General features: G+C 44.1%; 1 protein-coding gene across 2 annotated transcripts in view; it reads left to right on the plus strand.

The window, feature by feature from the left end:
* ASTN1 (astrotactin 1) overlaps positions 1–24,388 on the plus strand; it is a 327,557-nt gene that overhangs the window by 262,528 nt on the left and 40,641 nt on the right. The gene's annotated exons all lie outside the window — the stretch shown is intronic.

Below are 24,388 nucleotides of genomic sequence, written 5' to 3' on the forward strand. Positions count from 1 at the left end.
GGGATCTTCCCGGACTGGGGCACGAACCCACGTCCCCTGCATCGGCAGGCGGACTCTCAACCGCTGCGCCACCAGGGAAGCCCAAGAAGTGTTATTTCTTGAGAATTTCCACAATATCTCCCTTCAAGGGTAATTCATGTGTTGGGCCCTGTATAGATCATGCATTCTGCATTTGTTGGGCTGATAAAGATCATTAATGATCTACAGATACACATAAAAGCAAATTGAAACCAAAGAAAAGCTCTCTTATAATTCAATCAACCATTTTAAAACATGGTTGATGATGGAATGATGGAAAAATGGAATGATGATTCAGTGCATGTTTATTGAGTTTCTACTTTGTGTAGGTGTTGGGCAATCATCACTGTAGAAGGAACATGATCCCTGCTCTCACGGAGAAGACGTGGATGAGACAGACTATAAACAAGTAAATAAAGAATAAACAAAATACTAGAAACTTTGGGTAATAAGGGTAATGAAGAGGGTGCTGTGATAAAGGGTGACAGGGTCAGTATCCTCTTTAGAAAGGGTCATCAGGGAGGGTATGAGTGGTGTTTATGTTGAAATGTGGAGGATGAGCTGGAGAAAAGGCATCCCAGGAAGGGGGGAGTGGCCAGTGCAAAGTCCTGAGGTGGGGGAGCCCAGTGGGATTGCAGCCTAGGGAGTGAGGAAACCATGGCCTGGCTGGAGCTGGAAAGGACAAGGATGGCCATGCAGAGTCACGGAGGCAACTGCCCCGTGACTCTGCATGGCCTATATGTTAGGATCCGTCCTGCACTGGGTGGAGAATAGCTTCAAGGGAGGCCAGAGTGGACACAAGGACACCAGTTAAGGACCTAAAGCAGGAGCCCTGGCAGTGGACATGGAGAGGAAAGAACAGGGTAAGGTTTGTTTGTGGAATAGAGAAACTTGAAGACAGGGTGGAGGAGGGGAAGAGGAGTGGAGATAATTCCTAGATATTCGCTTGACCAACTGATTATGCTGGAGCACCATTTACAAACTGGGGGGCAATGGGATGGAAGAGGTTGGGGGATGGTGGGGAATCTAGAGCATCATGCAGACTTTGAGTTTCCATGGAGACAGCCAAGTGGAGAAGTCAAGGAGCCAGTTAGATGTGCAGGTCTGGAGCTTAGAAGGGAGGTCAGTGCTAGAGATGCCAATCTGAGCCTGCAGAGTTCAACCAGCTCATCCCGGACGAGCTCGCTCAGGGAGGAAGACAGAGAAGAGAAGAGAAGTGGGCCCAGGCCCAAGCTCTGAGTTGCTCCCACACTTAGAGGCCGAGCAGAGGTGGCAGGTTGCGGGGGAGCTCAGCAAAGGAGACCGTGAGGGAGCAGCCGGGAGGTGGGAGAATCAGAAGAAGGCTGTGGTGAAGAGGGCAGTGGGTGGCTGTCTTGTCCTGCTGAGTGAGATTTGTAGGTCAGACATCATTGCCTTAGAGCAGTGTTCCTTTAGAGAATCCTAAAATATTATAACTGCAAAGGCCCTGGTAATATATGTGCAGAAACGTACAATTATTAGTATTTTTCATGTATCTCATACTTCTCACCACCCTATGAAGTGCGGAGGTAGGTTACACGTTATGACCTTGTCTGGTGAAGGGTCTTGGTGAGCTGTGCTCAGTCACAATGGCTTCACTTTGAATTGTAAAGCCCTGAAAGGCACTTTGCAAAGCAGAGCTCTGTCCCTTGGGGTATCTTCAGAGCGAGCGTGTTGTCCCAGGTCCCTGGGATGCTGAGCGGTGGAACCATTCCCCATGCAGAACGTCTGCCCGCAGACCATGTGCTCTTGCCGGATGCCCCCGCTCCTCCCACTGGCAGACCTGTACCTCTAATTCCAAGGGGAGGAGCTGAGGCCCACAGTGTGAAGACACTAGTCTGTGGTCACACAGAGAGTGGCAGAACCAGAAGGAACCCAGGCTTGATCATTCATCATCCTTGTCTCACAGATCTGTGCATTGCTTTCTGCCTGTGCTAAAAACCGGAAGGGCTCGGGACGCTTGTTCCACTGCCTGGGTACATCTCTTTGAATTTTGGATCATCCCACAAGGCTGTCCCAGGATAAACACCCCCTCCCTGAGATTGTCCACTCTTAACAGTTTTATTATTGCCAGGCGTTGTCAACCTAATAGCGAACAAAATAAAATCCTTACTCTGCCCAGCTTACCTTGCTATCCCAGTCCTGGGGAGAGAATTCCATTCCACAACTTAAGAAACACTCACTAAGTACCTACTGCCAAAAGTATATTGAATCCCAGGTCCTATGCTAAGTGTCCGGAATATGCTGATGAATAAGAGCTGGGCCCTGCGCTGGAGCTGTTCATAAAATATGTGGGAGGGTGTCCAGTAAACCAGAAATTACAGTATGGTGTGATAAGGACTCTAAGAGACTGGAGAACAGTCAGCACGGAAGATGGGCTCCTAGCCCGTAGGATTGAGAAAACCTTCCTGGCGGAAGTGTTGCCTGGACAAAGAGATGGAGGGCAGGTGGCATTGACTGGCAGCCTCTGAAGAAAGGGTATTTTAAGGAAAAGGCAAGGCACATAAACACAGGGAATGAGAAAACGTGAGGGGGAGCTGGGGTGGGGAGGCAGGTATAAAGGTCCCACTGGCCAAGCCCTATCCTCCTACTTCTAACCTAGAGCGGTTTGAAGGACCTACTTATATCTTAATGTGGTTTAGGAGTTATTGAAGGATTTCAGCAGAGAAAGGATATGTTCCTATTGTGCTTAGAAGCTTACATCTGGACAGTATGGAGGGTGACTGGGAGACGTGAAAACTAGAGATAGGTTGACCAGTCGGGACAATTTTGGAGTAGACTGGATGGGAACTGCTGAGGGTCTGGAGTAAGGGGGAGGAAATGTCAAGTGTAGCATGGACGTGACAATACTTTTGGAAATATCGCTAATAGGTGACTCTTTGGATGTGGAGGGTGAGGATGCGGTAAGCCATGGCAAGGCCCAGCCCTGGAGGTTTCCTAGGTAGGCATAAATGGAAAACCCGTGGCTCCTGTGGTGAGTTCCCCAATTATGGAACAGCAAGAATTGAAAACTCTTTAGTCCAGACATTAAACGGAGCTGATGTGGATTGCTGAGCAGCAGAATTTTTGCTTTTCATGATAGTACATGCTGGATGGATGGATGGATGCCGACATGGCAGAGGATGCCAAAGACAGCAAACTCACCTTTCTGGGGTGTCCATCCTAGCAGCATCTCCCTTTTTAGGGGCTCCTGAACTGCAGGCATGCCTCGCTGAGATGCAAGGGTGGAATGGGAAACCTACCTACTCACCTGCGTCCTTATCTCACTAACAGCCTGCCCTTTGGCTGGAACCCCAAGTAGAAGCACCTTGAACCCAGCTCAAAGCATGATGCCAGCAATTCCTTGAACCCAGCCCAGACTCAGTAGTCCGGCCTAGTGTAGGGGAAAAGGGTCAACGGTGATCTTCATGATCTCTGGGTTTCAGATACAAGTTAGTCCATCCACCACAGTAAAAATCAAAATGGTTTTTTCCCTGAAAGCCATTTGGGCGGAGATGAACTAGGGCCATGGGTGAAAGATGGAGAATGAGTTGGGCGGGGAGGATTCAGGTTTCTAAAACACGCCAGTGCTTTCCTGCAGCAGCTAGAAGTCATATTTCTGTAAACACTCAGATCCTTGCCATCCCGAGCATATGTTTCCTTGTTATCTTTTAATTGGTTTTTATCTAAATTTAACACCAAGCAGTTTGTGATGGCGGCAACTGCGAGCATTAGTGTGGTACATGTCAATTCCAGGGCCGTGTGAGATGTCAGGACCTCATCCGTGCCCTCCCTCTCCTCCCCGCATCACACCAGCCCATATTAAGAAGCTGGAAATTGCTCCTCGTGCCCTTTCCTTTCTGTGTTGTCATGTTTATAGATGTCAGGTTCTGGGGAACAAAGGGAGAGGAGTAATCTAAAATCCGAGTGATACCACCGGAAGCTGTGTATAACAGCAGGTGAATGCCAACAGATTGCAGGCTGGTATCAGCAGGCCCGTGATGCATGAAATCCTGCATCCCAGGAAAGGACTTCAGAAATTGTCGAAAACAACTCAGCAAAATGCAGTAATCAGGTGTTTTCAAGAAAGCCGGGGAAGTCTATTTCCAAAGATCTTGTATATCTATGATGTGGAAGGAAGCAGGATGCAATGGGAGAAGGAGGATTTGGGAGTTAAGAGACTTGGTGTCTGAGTGATTTTAAGACAAATCCTCATCTGCAAAGCAGGATAATGAGAATATTGCAGAGGATTGTCAGGACTAAGAGTGTCAAGGCTGGCAGAGCCTCTGGCCCATAGTAGGTCCTCAATAACGTAACCATTAGGAGATTTTCCAGGATGGGCTATAGCACACTAGTCCCACAGATTTTCTACCAGACCTGAATTCCATGCTCAGATTATTTTTGACAACACTGCCTGCTATATTTCCTTCTTGGAGATGTGCAATACATACGAGAATTTTTTTCTTTTTTTGGCTACATTGAGTCTTCGTTGCGGTATGCGGGATCATTCGCTGCAGTGCACGGGCTGCTCTCTAGTTGTGGTGTGCGGGATTTCTCTCTCTAGTGACGCGCAGGCTCCAGGGCGTGTGGGCTCTGTAGTTGAGGCGCAAAGGCTCGGTAGTTGTGGCACATGGGCTTAGTTGCCCCTCGGCATGTGGGATCTTAGTTTCCTGATCAAGGATCGAACCTATGTCCCCTGCATTGGAAGGCGGGTTCTTTACCACTGGACTACCAGGGAAGTCCCTACATGTGAGCATTTTAAAGGCTTTTTGAAGATTTACCAAAAACCTGTGTAACTTTTACTCAGGTTGCTCCTTCACATTAGAGCTTGAAAATCTTTTTGTCTGTCTATTTGTTATTTTGAGTAATGCTATCAACAGATCCTAAAAACAAGTTCTATGAGATCTACTTAGAAAAATTCTGAGTTTTTAGTTATGCTGCTTCTAATAAGGGAGAAGCTTTCCCTTTAAATTCCTCTCTCCAGATCTGGCACCAAATCCTCTTGTTTCTTCTGAAATACTCCCCTGGTTTACCCCTCATTCTCTGCACACGGTTTTCACCCCAGTCTGACCCCCAGACCTCCACACCTGCATTGTTACTACAGCCCCCTGGCTAGTCGTTGTTGTCTCTAATTTCTCGTTCATTCAAACATTCATTCATTCATTCAGTCTGCATTTCACCACCTGACTCATCTTCCTTGGCTGTTTTCGTCCTTTGTGCTATTTCCTGTTTAGCTCTAGCAAAGGCTGGCTCCTAACTGTTGCTTCAAGCCTTAAATCCCTGGTCTGCTTCTTCAGGGACCCATTCAATATGGCCCTATGCTATCTATGTAACTGTATTGCTCATTATTTTTCCAGTTAAAACCTCTGTGTCACAGAGTTAAGCTCTTTAATGGCCTCCTTGGCTACCTTCACCTCTATTTTTTTTTTTTTCACCTTACTGCCCTTACCCTGATAATCTACATTGTCCTAACTACCTGGTCAGCTCCTCCCATTCTTCCAAACATAGTCTTTCATGAAGCCTTCTGGGACTTCTCCGGCCTCAGTGATAACCCCTCTTCTCTTCTTACAGTCTCAGCCATGTGATAGAGGACTGGTTGGATACCCTGGAGTCAGACAGACCTGGGTATAAGTTCCACCTCTTCTAGTGAGCACGCCGTGAACTTGGGCAAAGTAATTAACCTCTCTGTTGCTCAATTTTGTCATCTCTAAAATAGGGACAATTTCAGCCCCAACCACGAAGGTCAATATGGAGAACTGACCTCAGTGTTAACTCTTACCTGGAGATTAAGAAATCGAGTCATCCCTTCATGTTCTACAAGATGGCTTGCTGCAAAGAACCGTCCTTCCCCCTGAGACTTACAAGACTCCCAGATCCCTCAAAATTCCCATTCTTTGTCGTATAAATGATTAGCTGAACTGCTTGTCCCCACTGATCATTCAAAACAAAATGCTTGTTAATCAGACTTCGGTTAAACTTCCTTCCTTCCTCCAGGCTCTTGAACTGTAGCCCACCTTCAGCTTGAGCCAGTATACAGCCCCTCCTGAGAAGGGGCTGGCCTCATACCACCTGCCCACATGTGGTTCTTTCTAGCTTTGTTTACTTCTCTCTATAAAAGGAAAACTCTTTTTTTCTAACTTTCGAGATGCTGGCAGACCTCATCAGAGCGTTCTCCCAATTATAATTGTCTCCCCCTATTATTACAGTAGTCTCCCAGTCATGTCTTGCAATAGTCTTTTTGAATAAGGCACTCCCTACTAAGTCTAGATTTGCTTTTTACTTGACAGAATACATGGAAAGTGTTCCACAGAGTGCCAAGATGTGTAATACAGAGCAGCTGCTATTCTTGTAATTACTATTATTATTATGTTTTGTTATCTTGCTATCCCAGATAGATTGCAAATTCTTTGAGGTCAGTCTCATACCTTAGAGCTCTCCACAGTACCTAACACAATCCTGGGTACATAACAGAAAGATCTGGGTATAGATCTTTAGTAGACGTATACTGACTAACTAATGAACCTGTCATTGAATCTGGAAGCCGACAACCCAGTGTGATCCTACATTTGTGAACAATTCCACAGACAGTGTAAAGGATACTTTACCTCTGTGTGGAGAAAGAAGGTGACCAAATAAGGATTGAGACTCCACCTGGGGTCACCTTAACAAGTGATGAGAGACTGTGGCAATTCCTGTTTCCTTTCCATCTTCTCTAGCTCATAAAATTGCTTTTAAACAGTAGACAGTAAAGAAACCATGTAAGCTAGAATCGTTGCTCGAAATGATGAGGAGAGAAAGAAAGAGGGAAGTTAGCAACTCGGAGAGAATTATGTCTCCAAGCTTCTCATTACCTGCAGGGCCAAACAACACCTTCCATATGTGGCTCTGGGCAACCATGGGTGGGAATGGGAGTGGGGAGGTTGGAACAAATGCTAGAAGGCTGTTCTCTTTTCTTCAAATATGGGAGAATATTATATTCTGGACAGTAGATGTTATTAAACATTATACCCATGCCCTGCATGACTTGTGAAAATAGTGAATGTGGTGATAACAGAGATGTAAAATGAGTTTACTGTGAGTCAGCCATGATAGCAAACCTCATATTCATTGTTTAAAGTATTTTTATGTTTAAATGCCCCTGGCCAAAGAAAACCTATTCATTTCACCATTCCCATGCGTTCCTTACCATCACTGGGAGACAGTATGGCCTAGTGGTTAAAAGCAAGGTTTTTGAAATCTGTATAACCTTAGTTCTCTAAGCTTCACTTCGGATATCTAGCAAAGATACAGAGCAAGGTGTAAGGATTCAATGAGATCAAGTATAACAAAGCATTAAATTTATAGTGAGAACACCATAGATCAGGGGTCAGCAAATATGACCAGCAGGCATATCTGGCCTGCTACCTGTGATTGGATGGCCCACAAGCTAAGAGTGGTTTCTCTTTAAATAAATGGAAAATAATAATAAAAAGGAAAATAATATTTTATGACATGTGAAAATTATATAGAATTTAAATTTCGGTATCCACAAATAACGTTTTATTGGAACAAAACCATGAGTATTCATTTACGTATTGTCTGTGGCTGCTTTCACACTCAAAGGCATAATTGAGTAGCCCGCAAAGACTGAAATATTTACTATCTGACCCTTTACCGAAAAATGTGCCGATTCCTGCCATAAGTGGTCGGTAGCTCTTGTTATTAAGGATGCTGTTATCCCTCAAGGCCAAGCCCAACAGCTCCCTCCTCAGTGAAGCCTCCCCTGATCTAACTGTCCTGATATTATCTGGTCTTTATTTGATCCTTTAAAAAAAAAAATAGCACTTAAATTCTGTATGTCTGTCTTATCGCCTCTATAAGGTAATATACATCCTTTGAATGTAGGGATTACACATAATTCATTTTGGTATATTCAGAAGACTTGAACAGTACCTTGTAAACAGATATTCAGTAACTTAGTATTTGCTGTATTGAATTGAGTTCCAGTTTGGGTCTTCTGATTTTGCTTGATGTCAACCAACTTTGCGATGGAAAGAAAGTCCTGGGAGTCTGAAGACAGAAGCATAAAAAGGGTCTAAAAAGATGTACAGTCAAAAAAATAAATAATGGTAACAACCTTGAAATGAGTACTTACCACTATACACACAAAATTTCAGCACCGGTTACTTGTTGACAACATTGGATTCCTGCTGTCTCTGAAAATACAAAATTAGATGTGCCTCAGGGATTTGGAGAAATTAAAGATGAATTTTCTTATCTATCATTTTAAAACGGTCCCAGTCTCTCAGCTTTCTTGACACCCTTTAAATTCCTGGCATTGGGAGAGAGGTTGTATTTTGTTAGGGGTGTGTGTGTGCATGCCTGCACATGCACATAAGGACAGATATTCTTTCCATTTTGTTCCTTTATTCATTTGGCATTAGACTAGAATAAAGACAAATATCCGAATTATCCTCCAATAGACTTGTTACCGTAGGAATGAAAATTAGATACAAGATCCTATAGTGGTAAGCTTTAGAAACAGATAGAATTCATGACTTAATATATCTGAAGTGGCTTATTTTCTGTATTTCGCTGTGGGTTTTGATTCCAGATTGATACAAGGGAAAGATACCCCTGGGATCTTGCTGATACCTAGGAGGGATTTGCTTTTACTCTTTTCTGTGAAAATAAGAAAGAATCTAAAAATCCTAGCACTCTTGTAGTACTAACACCTAAGTATTGTAAATAATTATTCAAGACGTGGAGTGGAGGTCCTGAAATACTACCATTTATAAACCATCCACTCCATGCAAGCACCATCCAAACAGCATGGCATTTCAGGGAGAAATATTTTGTAACTTGAAAGGTTGGTTTGGGAGATCAAAATTTAATCTTATGCTGCTCGTGTAGCATTTTTATTTGAATTAGTTAAAGCTCAGCATGGTCAACAGCATCTTTTCTACCCCTTTCCCCCCTAATATTAATTAAAGAATCACCCAATTCCCAGAGAAATTGGTTGCAGCCTTGAGGGTCCCCTTGGGACGGTAGAGATCACGTCACTCTGAACAGGCTTGCCGTCAAGAGCAAGGATGCCTGACAGACAACCAACAACATCTTTTGATTGATGTCATGCATCAAACCTGTACGTGGAAGCATGTTGTCATAAACGAATTATAAATTTAATGGCATCTCTTCCTTCCCTCTTTCCCATCCCGTGGGGCTCTCGGGGACTTTGTGACTCCAGTACTGAAGCCAGTGACTCAGACATATTCTGTCTCTGCTACCTCCTGCCAGCTCAGTCAGGCACCTCGGGACTGTCAGAGGTCTGGACCAAGTAATGGCTTTCCTAGCCTCATTTTGGGGGGCAAATGTTGGAACCCTTCCTCAATCCTAGTTTTGTTTCCCCACAATGTGAGGGACTTCTGATCCCTTTACTATGTAGGAACTGACTTTATAGCCACCTTGGTGGGTTAAGTTCCTGCAGACTTGAAGGCTGCTACTTTAGTCCCTGTTACTGAGTATTCCTGAGTATTCTGCTATCTCTAGCCCATAGAGACCCTCGGTTGGTTTTTGTTTTGTTTTGTTTCTCTTGAGCGTCAATTTAAAAGAAATCATTATGTATTTATTGAGTACCTGTTGGGTGCCAAGACTGCTAGGCATGGAGTAATGATGGTGAACAATGGCTGCCATTGAAAGCTAAGATACCAGAGGCCGTGCTAAAGGGCTTTGCCTTTATTATCCCATTTAATCTCAGAACAGTTCTATGAGATGAGATAAGTTCTGTTATAAACCCATTTTACAGATAAGGAAACTTCAGCTCAAAGTGGTGAGGCATTATGATAACTCTCTGAGCTCTGAATTTGAACATGGGTCTTTGCCAGTTGTGGTGGGAGCCTGGGATATGACATGCTCACAGCATCCGCCTCTGGTGCTTACCCTGAGACCAGAAGGCCTGCTGCACCCCTCTCTGGCCTTCCCCTTCATTTCCAGGACCAGACATCTGCTTTCCCACGTTGACTGGTGGTCCAACCTCAAGGGTCCCAGAGACTAGCCTCCTCATAGCCCATGTCCTAATACACCATTGGGTCTGGGAGCTTCTGCTGGCTCGGTGGCTGTGGGGCCATGTCTGGCTGGCTGGCTGGCTGCTGGGGCTGTGCCTGTTGCTGTTCCATGTAAATCACTGTCCAGTCATTTCTTTATGGAAAAAAACAAGCCATGAGTGTGCATGAGAGAGAGTTAGACATTATAGGAGACCTTGGCTTTAATGGGGAAAGAGACAAGATGGTTATCTTTATTGGTTATCGTAACTGCCAGCTGGGCCCTGCTACACGAATAAGAGCTTCCTTCTTCCTTGGCATGGCCCCATGCAGAAACCACAAAGTTATGTCTTTTTAACATTTATAATTATTTTAGTATCTACTATAATTACAAGAATTCAGGGAAGTAACTGCCACTATGATTTTACATTACTTCCCTGGGTTGAACGTCATGATTAAGTTTTCCTTATGGCATTTGAATGAGATGAGTTAAAGGTGGAATTTGTTAATATATACACACCTTTTAATCGTTGTCTGAAGGGAGAGTATGAGGTCTGGCTTCTACAATTGCCCCTCATTTTTTCGTCCCCCTGCATGGAACTGTGCATAGGTGTTCCCTCCTTTTCACTTTCCATGAAATCCTTTATGAGATGAACATGCATGATTGAGTAGGTCTATTTTTGATCAAGAGTATAAAAGTTTTCTGACCTTCGTTATTACGCACCTAAAGTAAGACTGACCACACAGTGCTTTTTTCTAGCAAAATCCAGCATGCAGGGGGACCGTAGAAGGCCAGTTGGAATCTACTCCTTGTGGTGACACCCTTCCCAGGGCCAGCATGTGGTCCTCTTGGCTGGGGAGCACGCCTGGTTACTTTTGGAACAGTTCAGGCCATTGTCATCAGAGTCTGAATCAGTAGTTTTCAAATTAGGCTGCTTGTACCCTGGGGCTCTGAGAAGATGCTTGAATGGCTCCATAAACAATACAGTTGTTTATTTTTACCACACAGTAATGATGTTCAATGCCTAAGGAGTCTGTTCCTGACTTGCATCTCTTTTACATACTCGGGTTAGTTGTAGAATTTTTAAAAAGCGTTCTGACGATATTTGTAAAATAAATTACTCTTGGTGACCTCCGACATGTTATCTGAAGTCAGAATCATTTGGTGTGCCTGGTAACATGTATATCCTCCACTCCACCCTGCTGATTTAAGGAAATACTGAGAACATCAGGTCACAGGATAATAGACGTTTAACATTTAGTACTGTCTATATGACTCCACTGGAAGCTCACGTCTAGTTTCTCCTGGACTTTTCTCTTTGCTGATCTTAATCTGTATCCTTTGACTGTAATAAACCATGAACACAAGAATTAAAAAAAAAAAAAAGGGGGGGGGGCCGTGGAACTCATTCTTCTGAAATGCTCCCCTGCTGTGACATCCCTGACAAGCGGCTGTCTGGCATCTACAAGAACCCTGCTGCTAGCCAATGCATGTCATCTCCAAGGCTGCCCATCCTACTTGGTATCAGTTATAGATTAATATAAAAATTGTCCTTGAAGGAATCAAGAGGCTTCCAGGAATTTAGCCTCCCCACCCTCAGGCGTAGGTTTCAAAACTTCCTCCTATGTGTACCCAAAGCCTGTCTTCCATGCCTCTAATATCACTCCCTGTCATATCATTGTCTCCTTTTCCATCTACTCCTCCCTCCATGCACACTGGAAAATGAGCTTTTTTTTTTCTTATTTATCTGTGTACCTTAGCACTGAGTACTGTACCTGACACATAGTAGCACTCAATGAAAATTTGTGATTCAGTCAACTCACCTCCCTCTCACTTAATAAGATCCCTCCCTTGGATCTCCATTCTGCCCTCTGAGATACACAGAATTCATGAGCTCCCTCTTCCACATGACAGCCCTTCAGATATTTACAGAGAGCACTGCTAAGTCTGCTTCCAAGTCTCCCTGTATCCATTCTAACTGCCCCGATTCCTTCAGCCAGTGTTCACATGACACTGTCTCCAGGTGCCCCGGAATCCTGACTGCCTGGCCTTTCATTGGAGTCTCTCCGCACTTGTGACTCTCAATCCTAAAGCAACTCAAGGCATGTGGCTTGACAAGGCACTGCCTCTCTCCATCACCTTGGTCACTGCACTTTCTTAATACAATCTAAGATATTCATGGGGCTTAGCAGCCATGCTCCATTCATTGCCATCCTCTTCATCTTGTAACCCTTGCTCTCCCATGCATCCGGCTCTTTCCACCATTTACAAATGGTGTTGCAACCAGGCTGAGCCACTGAGTGGCCCACACAAACCAGTGTGGTGAGAGTTTCATTAAGTTTGGACAGGCAGCTGCAGAGACCAGAGAGTCTGATAAGAGAGGGCACAGGTTACTGGGAGATGAAAAGAGCCTGGTCCACTCAGTGCATTTTAAACTCAAGAGGACCAAGAGGTGTGGGACTTGTGTGGAATCCAAACTCGCCATCAGGAGCCACAGTCTATTTGAGCTCAGGGCTCCCAGGAGCAGGAGAGCAGCATAAATTTCAGTGAGGCAAAGCTAAGTGGTAATGGACTTTAAGTCCTCTCATACATAGTTAATTTGCAGAATAAATTGGTCAGGGCAACAAAAGGATTTAACACCCAAATTCATTTGCAAAACAGAACCTAGATGAGCATCGAGAGGAAAATGGAGAACGTTACAACATTCCCTTGCCGGTTGGAGTAGTAGTATTATTGAATAATATTTTTATTAAAAATTTCTAGACCATTTGATAGTTAAAGATATTTATAAGCGAGTCCTTGCAGCACCCAGCAAGGCATCAGATCTCTTGCTGTGGAGCCACACAAGCCCCGAAGACTCCCGCCTGCCCCGGTAACTCAGGTTAGCATCCCGAACACACACACACACACACACAGACACACACACAGACACACACACACACACACACACACACACACACACACACACACACACACACTCTCTGTACACAGCGGACTGCCGAGTTTTTATAATGTGGAGGCAAGGCAAGTCATGGTCATATGTCAGTTTTACCCATTCCAGAATCGTCATGGGGTGTCCCCAGACTGTGCTCCTCTTGTCCAGGTTTGCAGCGAGAAAGAAAAGAGGTGACGAGGTAGGAGCTGGAACCAATAGGAGAAGAGATGGAATCAGTGGAGTCACAAAGAGAATGTTGCTGGGCTGATGGTCCTGGCAAAGCTAAAGGCGCTCATGGGCACCCCCAGCTGAGAAATAACGCTGCGTGGTGAACAAAGGGAATCGTCAATTTCACTCTGTGGATATGGCCAGAAGCTCACAGAGGCCCCCAGTGGAGCCGTCAACATTGGCAGAGGCCAGAGCTGGTGCAGGGAGCTCCCTGTTCTCTACGCTCTCTCTGTTTCTATTAGTTTTCTCCCTCTACTTGACCCCGGGCTATTCCCCTGTGTTTTTCTGGCTCCTTCTTGGGGAGCACCAGGAAAGAGGGAAGGCACCGGCCCCTGAGTGGTCTGGGGGTGCACACTTGGCTCCTCATCTCAGCCTTCCAGACTGGAAAACAAGACTGGGGAAAAAAGCCTTTAATCTCCAGACAGGGGCACAGAAAGTTCTTTCCTGGTGGCCCTGCTGAGCTTGCCCACTCCTCATGTGGTCTTTCTGCTAATGGAGATTTGAAAATAACTAATCCCGCAGGTGTTCCTCATTTTCACCTCTCTCCCAGCCTCGTCCTCCCTCCCACTCCCTCTCTCCATGCTGCTCTGTCTGTAGCAAATCAGCAGGGATAATCTACTGCAGCTCTGCACATCCGGAAGGCTGTGACTCTGAATCTCTTATGTCAGGTTTGTTTGTTTGTTTATTTATTTATTTATTTATGCTGGTTTGGAAAAAGCTTTAATGCAATGGATAGTTATTGGAATAATAACTACAGTAAATTTAGTATCAAGCCAAGAAGATATTAACTTTTTTATTAACTATCTTTACCATTTGGAATCACAAGTTGAATTTTCAAAAATTAAAGAAAATGGATAAAAAATGATACCATGCATTGTAAGCTATAAGATGTGGTGTTATCATCAATAATCTTCATGTTGATAATTGTACTTTAAAAAAAAATGCCTGGCAATGATCATCCATTTCACAGAGAAATCTACTTCATGATGGAGTTGGGAAAGGCAAGAACAATGAGTTAAGGGGACAGCCTCTGTGGCCCAGGTCCCTTTGGCCTGTTCTCCTCTTCTCTACCAGGAGGAGGTACATGAGAATCATCAGCTGGCCTGTGGATGAGATGGGGGACTCTGATGCCATTCAGATTTAGCCAAAGTACAGGGCTTCAGGGCTGGTTCTTGATCCTCTGAGGCCTTGGGGGCCATCTTCAGTCTGGCTACACACAGCTGCGGCTGGGCTGGGGACGCTGATGGAGCTGGAAACTTCTTCCCTCTTCCCATTGTGCTGGGAGGAGGTCAAAGGGATGGATGGCCAGCCCCCAAATGGCCAGCCAGTGCATCGTCACTGGCTGTGGGGCAGGGCAGGGCTGACTGTCAGTGTCACAGTGTTAGAGGCTATGGCTGCTCCAGTGGGTTGGATAGTGTCCCCCCAAAATCAGTGTCCATCTGGAAACTCACATTGTGACCTTATTTGGAAATAGGGTCTTTGCTGATGTAATTTGGATGAGGTTATCCTGGATTTAGGGTGGGCCTTGTGTCTTTATAAGAGAAGGCAGAGGGAGATTTGGACACACACACAGAAGAGGGCCAGGTAACACCTGAGGCCAAGATTGGAGTGATGCAACTAGAAGCCAAGAAACACCAAGGATTGCCAGGAGCCACCAGAAGCTAGAAGAGGCAGGAAGGATCCTCCCCTAGAGCCTCCAGAGGGACTGTGGTCCTGCCGACATCATGGCTTTCGACTTTTAACCCCCAGAACTGGAGAAATAAATTTTTGTTGTTTTAAGCCACTCATGTGGTGTCATTTGTTATGGCAGCCTTAGGAAACGAAACAGGAAAGATTTGATATGAACGAAAACCTTGGCCATCCACCGAGAGTCACATGAGAGGCATTTGGTGAATAAAGATATGAGACTGTAACAGGCAAATGAAAAACCGGAATCATGTAAACATTATAAATGTGGGTGTTACAAAAATAAGCTCAAAATGGATTAAAGACCTAAATGTAAGGCCAGAAACTATCAAACTCTTAGAGGAAAACATAGGCAGAACACTCTATGACATACATCACAGCAAGATCCTTTTTGACCCACCTCCTAGAGAAATGGAAATAAAAACAAAAATAAACAAATGGGACCTAATGAAACTTCAAAGCTTTTGCACAGCAAAGGAAACCATAAACAAGACCAAGAGACAACTCTCAGAATGGGAGAAAATATTTGCAAATGAAGCAACTGACAAAGGATTAATCTCCACAATTTATAAGCAGCTCATGCATCTTAATAACAAAAACACAAACAACCCAATCCAAAAATGGGCAGAAGACCTAAATAGACATTTCTCCAAAGAAGATATACAGATTGCCAACAAACACATGAAAGAATGCTCAACATCATTAATCATTAGAGAAATGCAAATCAAAACTACAATGAGATATCATCTCACACCAGAATGGCCATCATCAAAAAATCTACAAACAATAAATGCTGGACAAGGTGTGGAGAAAAGGAAACACTCCTGCACTGCTGGTGGGAATGTGAATTGGTACAGCCACTATGGAGAACAGTATGGAGGTTCCTTAAAAAGCTAAAAATAGAACTACCATATGACCCAGCAATCCCACTACTGGGCATATACCCTGAGAAAGCCATAATTCAAAAAGAGTCATGTACCACAGTGTTCATTGCAGCTCTATTTACAATAGCCAGAACATGGAAGCAACCTAAGTGTTCATTGACAGATGAAAGGATAAAGAAGATGTGGCACATGTATACAATGGAATATTACTCAGGCATAAAAAGAAATTGAGCTATTTGTAATGAGGTGGATGGACCTAGAGTCTGTCCTACAGAGTGAAGTAAGTCAGAAATGGAAAGACAAATACCATATGCTAACACATATATATGGAATTTAAGGGAAAAAAATGTCATGAAGAACCTAGGGGTAAGACAGGAATAAAGACACAGACCTACTAGAGAATGGACTTGAGGATATGGAGAGGGGGAAGGGTAAGCTGGGACAAAGTGAGAGAGTGGCATGGACATATATACACTACCAAATGTAAAATAGATAGCTAGTGGGAAGCAGCCGCATAGCACAGGGAGATCAGCTCGGTGCTTTGTGACCACCTAGATGGGTGGGAGAGGGAGGGTGGGAGGGAGATGCAATAGGGAGGAGATATGGGGATATTTGTATATGTATAGCTGATTCACTTTGTTATAAAGCAGAAACTAACACCATTGTAAAGCAATTATACTCCAATAAAGAGGTTAATAAATGAATAAATGTGGGTGTTAGACAATGCACACACAAATTTATTACAATTTGTGATAGGGAGTACCGACAGAGTACCAGGTGCTGGGCTCTAGGGAGGCAGGGATGAGCAAGTCCCACCCTGGAAGTGAGTGGGATGGACAAGACATAAAACTCAACTCAGTCTGTTACAGTGTGGTAGGTACCCCTCTGGACACACACAGGCACTAAGTACCTTCTGCTAGGGATGATGGGAGCAGAGTGGCATATATATATATATATAGAGAGAGAGAGAGAGAGAGAGAGAGAGAGAGAGAGAAGGATGGAAGGTAGGGAAGAAAGAAAAGAGGGGAGGGAGGGAGGAAGGAAGGAGGGAAGAAAGAAAAGAGAGGTGGGGAGGGAGGAGGAAGGGAGAGAAAGAAAGGAAAAGGGAAAGAAAGACATTTTTAGGGTGTGTTGGGACAACAGTTGTATTCACCGGGTCTCCCACAGCCCACAGACGTGTGCACTAAGTGCTCTGTGCACGTGCTTCCGGACAGTCCCTGTGAGCCACTCAGGCTTCCTGGCCTGGCCTGTATGATGAATCCTAATGAGGCTTTGAGTTGCAGCCTTGAGGAATTACAGGCAGTCAGAGTAGAAAGAGCTAAAAAACCTTTTGCTTCTTTCCATCCCTGTGTGTTTGTTGAACGCTTATCAAGTGCGGGGCCTGGGTGAGAGCCACGACGCTCCAACAAAACAGAGGCAGCTTCTTGCCCACTGGGGACGAGCAGTCTCGCTGATTAGAAGAGCTCATTTTTGTAGTAAAAGCTTTAGGGCTTCCCAGGAATTCTTGGATTTTATTTTTGTTCCTCTTGAGACGCATGGGCTGTTTAGAGATGCATATTCAGGCATCTTTAAAGTGGTGGTTGCATCACTGGGCTGTCTTTATATTTTCCTTTTCACACTAAGTTTAAGATTGAAAAGAGGTCACTTTTTCTTTTTTTTAGCACTTGGGGTCACTGCTGGACAAAGGCTGTCTTTGCGTTTTTATTGATTCCTTGGTAGAGGCTGCTCTCCTGCTATTTCTTGGACTCAACCTCTCATCCCAAAAGGAACATCACTATTACTGACCAAAAAGAGGCTGACGGAGGCTTTGGCCAATTTGTCAATTTGTTACGAAATTAAACCTGTTCCCACATCAAAGCTGACTAAGAGCTTTTGGCAAGGACAAAGCACTGCAGCTACACCAAAACCTCAGCTTCACATGAACCTGCTGAACCAGGAGCCTCAACCAGGCAATTATTTGTTTGACAACATGCCTATGAAGAGGGGGGCAATCTTCAGAAAATGTAACCTTATGTTATTGATCCACTTTTTAAGAGCTGTTTGGGGACGAGATACCATTTTCTTTCTGTCCCCTACAGCTTCCACATCTGCATGGTCATAATTGATGAACAAAATCATCACCTGCAGGTGCCTTGGGGAAAGGTTTAATTCTGTTTGGTAGGCAATGCTTCATGAGTGCGGCAGAAAATTGGAAAACAACATTTTTAGAGAAGAAAAATGTCAACAAGAACTGGAGGAAAACTAAGCATTTTCTGCTAAGTACCAGTTAAAGAAAACATTTAATTTTCCAGAAGACACCTTTTCTTGAACATCCCGTTAATGATGCTTTGCTGAGGTGCCCAGTGGGTATTTGATGACCACTATTACACTGGACTTCCCCACACCCAGACATGCTGTTCATGCTTATAACAAAGACCATCTGATCTATTTCCAGAAATTTCTTGAAGGAATACCTTAAAGAAACTTGAAGAAACCTTCAAATTTCTTGAAGAACCAGAGCTGAAGTGTACACTAACTTTAATTTTTTTTGGTTTACATTACATCCCTGTATCTTATTTATTTTATACTTACTAGTTTGTACCTCTTAGTGTAACTTTAATTTTAGAACACAAAGGATACATCCTGACAAAGGATTTTTGTCTTTTAATTGTGGATTTATTTGTAAGAAAGGACAAGAGTATAAACTCTCTGGAATTGGGACTGTTTCCGAACATGTTGGATAGTTGTCTAGTATTTAATCCCCAAAGAAAGATGTGCTTCCTCTGAGCTAATGGGTAGTGATGAATGTGTAGTGGGAAAGGTGGATGGGCTCCAGTGTGCAGGCTGAGACTGGGCAGAGTAGAAAAAGTGCAGAAGGCATGGTTCTCTGTGACCGTCCTTGGGGTCTAGAATGCCTCTCTCTCTTGCTGTCACACTGCCTTGTTTGCTGGTGAAGTGGTCCACACAATGTTGAATCCCAGTACAATGCTATCGCTCAGCTCTCAGAGCTGCCTAGAACCCCACAGCAATGTACCTCCACCTCAGCTACTGGTACCCATGGCCCCGCAGGCCCAGGACACCAGTCTGGCCTTTTGACACATTGTGACATTAGTGACCACAACTTTCTCACATTTTCTAGTCGCAGGAGAACCACTGTCTGCTCTTCAGCGCCACAGTCGGCTACCCCTTTTCTTAAGCGTAAATCCTTAAGTGCCAAGGTGATTGCCCAGTGCACATTAATAACCTCTGAGATATGTGTGTATACTTTCAAAATTTGCAAAATGTATTTTTGCAGTATTATCTCAAATCTTTGTAACTAGATTATCTCTGACCAATTCCCATTTGTACATGAAAGTAGTGGAACTCACTCTGAGTTGATGTCTCTTTCAAAGAAAACTAGAAAATCTCAAAAGAACCGAGGACAGCAAGGTGAGAAATGAAATTAAACCCAGCCTGTCTAGGTAGTACCTGCAGAACACAGGGAGTAGTCACTTTGTATACAAGTCATTATAAATGATTTATTAGTTGGACAAACATTTGTAGGCATTCCATAAATATTTGTTTAATGAATTGTCAAATGCATTAGTTACATTACATGTTAGGCACTGTGGGATATTATAGTGGCGAACAAGACATAATTTCGTCCTTCAAGGAGCCAATCATTTGATGGTGTGGCTGGCAGCAGTGTAGATAAGTAGACAGGCATTGTGAGAATCATTAATTTTAGAGAGTACTCACTATGTCCCAGCTCCGCTAAACTCTCTGCATGGATTTTATCAATCCATTGTTACCACAGCCTTACTAAATCAGTTATTATTATCATCTCCATTTTATGTATGAGAAAGCCCAGGCACAGAAAGGTTAAGAAACCGCCCCCAAGTTACACAGCTAACAAGTGGTAAGGTCAGAAATCAAGCCCAGGCAGTCTGACTCAGACCTTGCAGAGAAGTGGACGGCTTGGGGGAGGTAAAGTACATAGATTTAAGATTGATTGGGAGAGCAAGAAGGAACCCACAAAGAAGCCAGGATTTCTGGCTCGAGCAATAGGGAAATTGATGCCCTTTCCTGAGCAAGGACCTATGGAAGGAGGAGCAGGTTGCTGGGAGGGTGTGGAGACATGAGGACTGCACTTTGGGACACGTTGAGTTTGAGGTGCCTGTTGAACATTCAGATGGATTTCCAAGCAAGCATATTAAGTTCTATTATACTTGGGGAAGCAATCCCAGCTAGAAATGTAGCTTTGGCTGTCGTCAGATAACGTTTTCTTTTCTTTCTACTTGATTGCTTGAAGCTTTGGTAAGGGGCTAGAGACTATCTACAGATGTGTTGGCTTTATTCTTTATGTTTGACTTGTTTTTAAAATTCAAATCTATGGTCATGACTTACTATATTCACTCCCCTTTTCCCTCCAAAAAAAAAAATATATATATCCATGGATATATAGATAGACATAGATAGAAAGAGATATGGAAATGGATATATACACCTAAACCAGGGAAAGGAGTTTCAAATATGAAGAAGACACAATCCCTGCCCCCAGAGCACCCGTTATCTCCTATTGAGGTGTAGAGAGAAGTGGCCGGGTCACGCCCTATCCACTTGTCCCTGATTATGAATCCATCGTATTGTATTTTGGTAAGATCTCAGAAAGTGTGTCTCATGGCAGGTCTAGGAGTTCAATTTAAGGCCATCCAGAGCGACCTGACCCTCTCTGTTTACAGACATAACTAAACACCGTAAGAGGCTGATTTGACCCTGGGTGCATGGGTGGAAATGTGAATTCGGGTAACTTCAGGATTTCTGGTGTGAACAGGAGTAGACTGGGGTGGGGGTAGGTCATGGAAATCAGGGTGTCCGTGGGCTTCAGGGTGCAGTTCACTATGGCTGGGCTTCATTTACCCCACGTCAAGCTTTCTTTCCTGTGGGTCCTAAGCTGTCTCCAAAAGCTGGGATCTGACAAGTTTGCATTTGATTTTTTTTTTGGCTGCCTAATGAACTGCCTCTGTAGTTCTAGCTGTGATGTCATTAGCATCTCATTGCCTTGGGCACCGACTCAGGAGAGAGATTCTTAAGCAGTCCCAGAATCCTACAGGAATGGTACCAATTTACTTCATAACAACTAATTCACCTTCATGACCTGTCAGTTTCCAGCAGCAGAGCATACCCTGCATGAGGATGGTCAGTCACTTTTATCATCCTCCTGTGCTCCTGAGTCTAGGTGGGTCAATATGTACATGCCTAAGGCCACAGGCACATCCACAAAGAGATTTTGAACACTGAGGATGCCAATAATCTCATAGCACAGTATTCTATTGGGGAAATTCATCCACTATGTGCTGTAGGATACAGATTTAGCCTAAAGCAAATGGCATTTATTTATAGCAAACTGTATTTGCAGAATGCTTTGCAGTTTTGGGGTTGTTAACGACATTCCAGGTTGGCTGTTCTTCTACTTGTAAGAAAGCTAAGTGTGATGAGGACCCCACAGCCTCCCCTGAGAGCAGTAGGGTGAATTTTGCAAACGGGGCTGAGTAGGGGGGAGCACACTTGGGTATTCTTGGTCAGAAGTTACCTTTGTCAGTTATATTCTTTTAAGACCTTAATTGTAGCTTATTTTTGTCCAGAAACTGTGTATTTGTTGAAATAGATTAAGAAACAAGATAGTGTCTCAAATTACTAGAGCATTTCTACCCACGATCTAGAGGGCAGAAGAGAGACAAAGTAAGAAAGGACTGTCATTGGAGTGGACATAGAAGAAGGTGGCCATTGAACCATAAGGAAATAAGGCAGAGACTCTTCCCTCCACTCTCCACACACAGACCTCGCCACCACCCACTCCAACACTGAGCTGGGGTTTAAAAGCAAATGTCAAAGCTCAGACTTTCCTGAAGCTTTTAGGTTTGAACTCTTTCCTCCCCACAGACACGTTGGTTATTGGTACTCTCTTTGGGCAAAGGGAGATTTATCTGGGCTTTCACCACTGGACTCCATCATTTTAAGGAGTATTTCCCGATCGTATCTTTAATGGCGCATGGAAAATGCATTTTCTTTTTGAAAAATCTCTCTCATACACACACATCTATTCTTCGCTGGAGCCTGAATAGATGGCTTTGGGGAGTTAGCTGCTCATTACTTCTGTGTAAATCTCGCTCCTCTCTAGACAGCTCCATCCTGCATGATGAGGGGACCAGAGGGGCAATTCGTCTTGGCCTCCAGCAGGGCCTGCTCTGTATGGGCCTGAATATTATCAGGAGAAGGAAAATACAATTCTGATGAAAACAAGAGTTTGGTGGCCTCTCACCATCTTCCTCTGTAAACCCCTTCCTGTGCTTCTCTACGTCCTAATCTTACACCAATCCAGGGCTGAAGGATACTGAAGGTGATTAGTTGCATCTTGATTTTAATTGGGAAAGCCAGAAGACGGAAGCAAGGGGAGCAGCCCCTCAAATGTTTACAGCGATTACAAGCCTTAATGATGCAGCGCTGGAGGGCAGGGAGGCTGTCACTCAGCTCGACTGCATTTGGGGTTGCAGTGCCCTCTCGTGGCCCAATTTGTCTGTCAGATGGTGCACCCTAAGTGATGAATGGGCAGGGGTTGTATGTCTTATATACGGATATGTATGTAGGGTGCGGGGGTAGTTTCTGGGTGTTTGGGGAGTGAAAGTGAGAGAAAAGAAATCTGGTGGCATATTATTTCCCCCTTTAAGTAAACTATACTCCATGTGAAGGATATGGAGGGGGATATATATATATATATATATATATATATATATATATATATTTTTTTTTTTTTTTCCGGTACGCAGGCCCCTCACTGTTGTGGCCTCTCCCGTTGCAGAGCACAGGCTCCAGCCGCGCAGGCTCAGCGCCCATGGCTCACGGGCTTAGTTGCTCCGCTGCATGTGGGATCTTCCCGGACCGGGGTACGAACCCGCGTCCCCTGCATCGGCAGGCGGACTCTCAACCACTGCACCACCAGGGAAGCCTCTGGAGGGGGATTTTTATTTTCCCTTTAGAGTTTTATTTTCCCTTCCTTGTGTCTCTCACAATTATGTCTCTCACTCTATATTTTTCTCCTTAGGATAAGTTTTATGGATTTGTTTTACTCAACTTTTTATTATTTGATTGAAAGGAAATTGTACCATGACTTTTTTTTTTTTTAAAGTAGCCAGGTGTTATTTTTCCGTAAGTTTATTTTCTGTGGTACCACAGTGGCCACACCGGATTGATCACGCCTTTTCTCTCCTCTCACAGAAGTCATTTTAGAGCTGATATCACCATCTCGTGGTCATTTCATAGAAATGCTTCTTGCAGCCTCTTTGTTGAATACTTTCTCACCCAGGAGGTTGAGATGACATGTGGATGGATAATGAAATGCTTGTGAGGGTCAGGAGGGCCAGCAAGAGACCCTCCAGCTCCCCAGCAAGGCTTGCACAGTGAAATGTTTTAAATCTTATCTTGAAAAGAAGCATGGTCTCTTTACTGATTTTTTTTTTTTCATTTACTTCCTCAATGAACGAGGGCCTGTTTTTCTAGAAATCACATCATAGTTGCTAAGCTCTCACCCCACCCCTACTTATCACAGCCCAGTTCGTACAGCCTGTTGAAGAAGATTGGAGGCCTGGCCAGGGGCTGGGTGAGGAGAGTCCTGCCAGGTCGTGGCTGCTTTACGAACCCTCCCAGTGGGGTTCATTGAGTTTCATGAGCCTGAATGTCAATCAAGATGTACACGTGGCTTGGAGTTGACTCTGGGGCTAGCTGGTGTGGGCTTCTGGACTTCCTATTGGAGGCCATCATTCTTGGTTTTGGTGTGTGCTGTTATGCAGTTCTTTTATAACCTAGCAAGGGCTTGAGCTCAATCTTTGATCTGTTATTAAACAAAAGGCACGTGTGAAATTATATTCCATATTTATAGTTTCTAAGTGAGGCTTTGCCTTTGCACACAGAAGGAATCTGGTGTCAATGGAGCTGCTGGTAAAAATGTCTCATCTGCACAGTGATGATGCTCATGTGGGAAACAACAGTGCCGAAATGCCCCTGGACACTTCCAAACGGTGTTACATTACATCGCGAACAAGGGGAGAATAACAGTGCTCCCTGAGCCCCATCAGAGGGAACTCTGCTGTGAAGTCATAGCTCACAATTACCTTCTGGAACCACTTTGCAAATCCTTCCAACGAGTTTCCCCAAAGATCTGGTCCCTCAAGCTCGGCACTCTTGATGAGCCTGAGAACCAGAAGGAACATTCTGTGTCTGCCTGTTGTTTCCAAAAGCCCAGCCATCTCCCTGAAATTGTTTCATGTTCGGGCATACAACTGTGCACAAAGGACCAGGGATCTCCTAAGGAACCCAAAGCTTTTTGTTACCAGATTCTACTTCCATCTTTCTTTAGACTTAATAAATTAAATGAAAAATTATGAAGGCTTGGAAGAGAAATGTCAAGCAATGCTTTCTTCCATAGGGAAGAACTCTTCTGGTAAGCATTTCCAATGTTTGTCACCAAAAATAAAGCAAGAGCTTCCCCAAATACCTTTTACTCATCAATCAAGGGCAATGTGGACCCATCTTTCAGGCTTTGTAGTGCAAATCTTTTTGAAAAAGTCAAACTTCATTCTGTATCTTTAATACATTGATTAATAAT

Source organism: Stenella coeruleoalba (genome assembly GCF_951394435.1).
Source record: "Stenella coeruleoalba genome assembly, chromosome: 1".
NCBI lineage: Eukaryota > Metazoa > Chordata > Mammalia > Artiodactyla > Delphinidae > Stenella > Stenella coeruleoalba.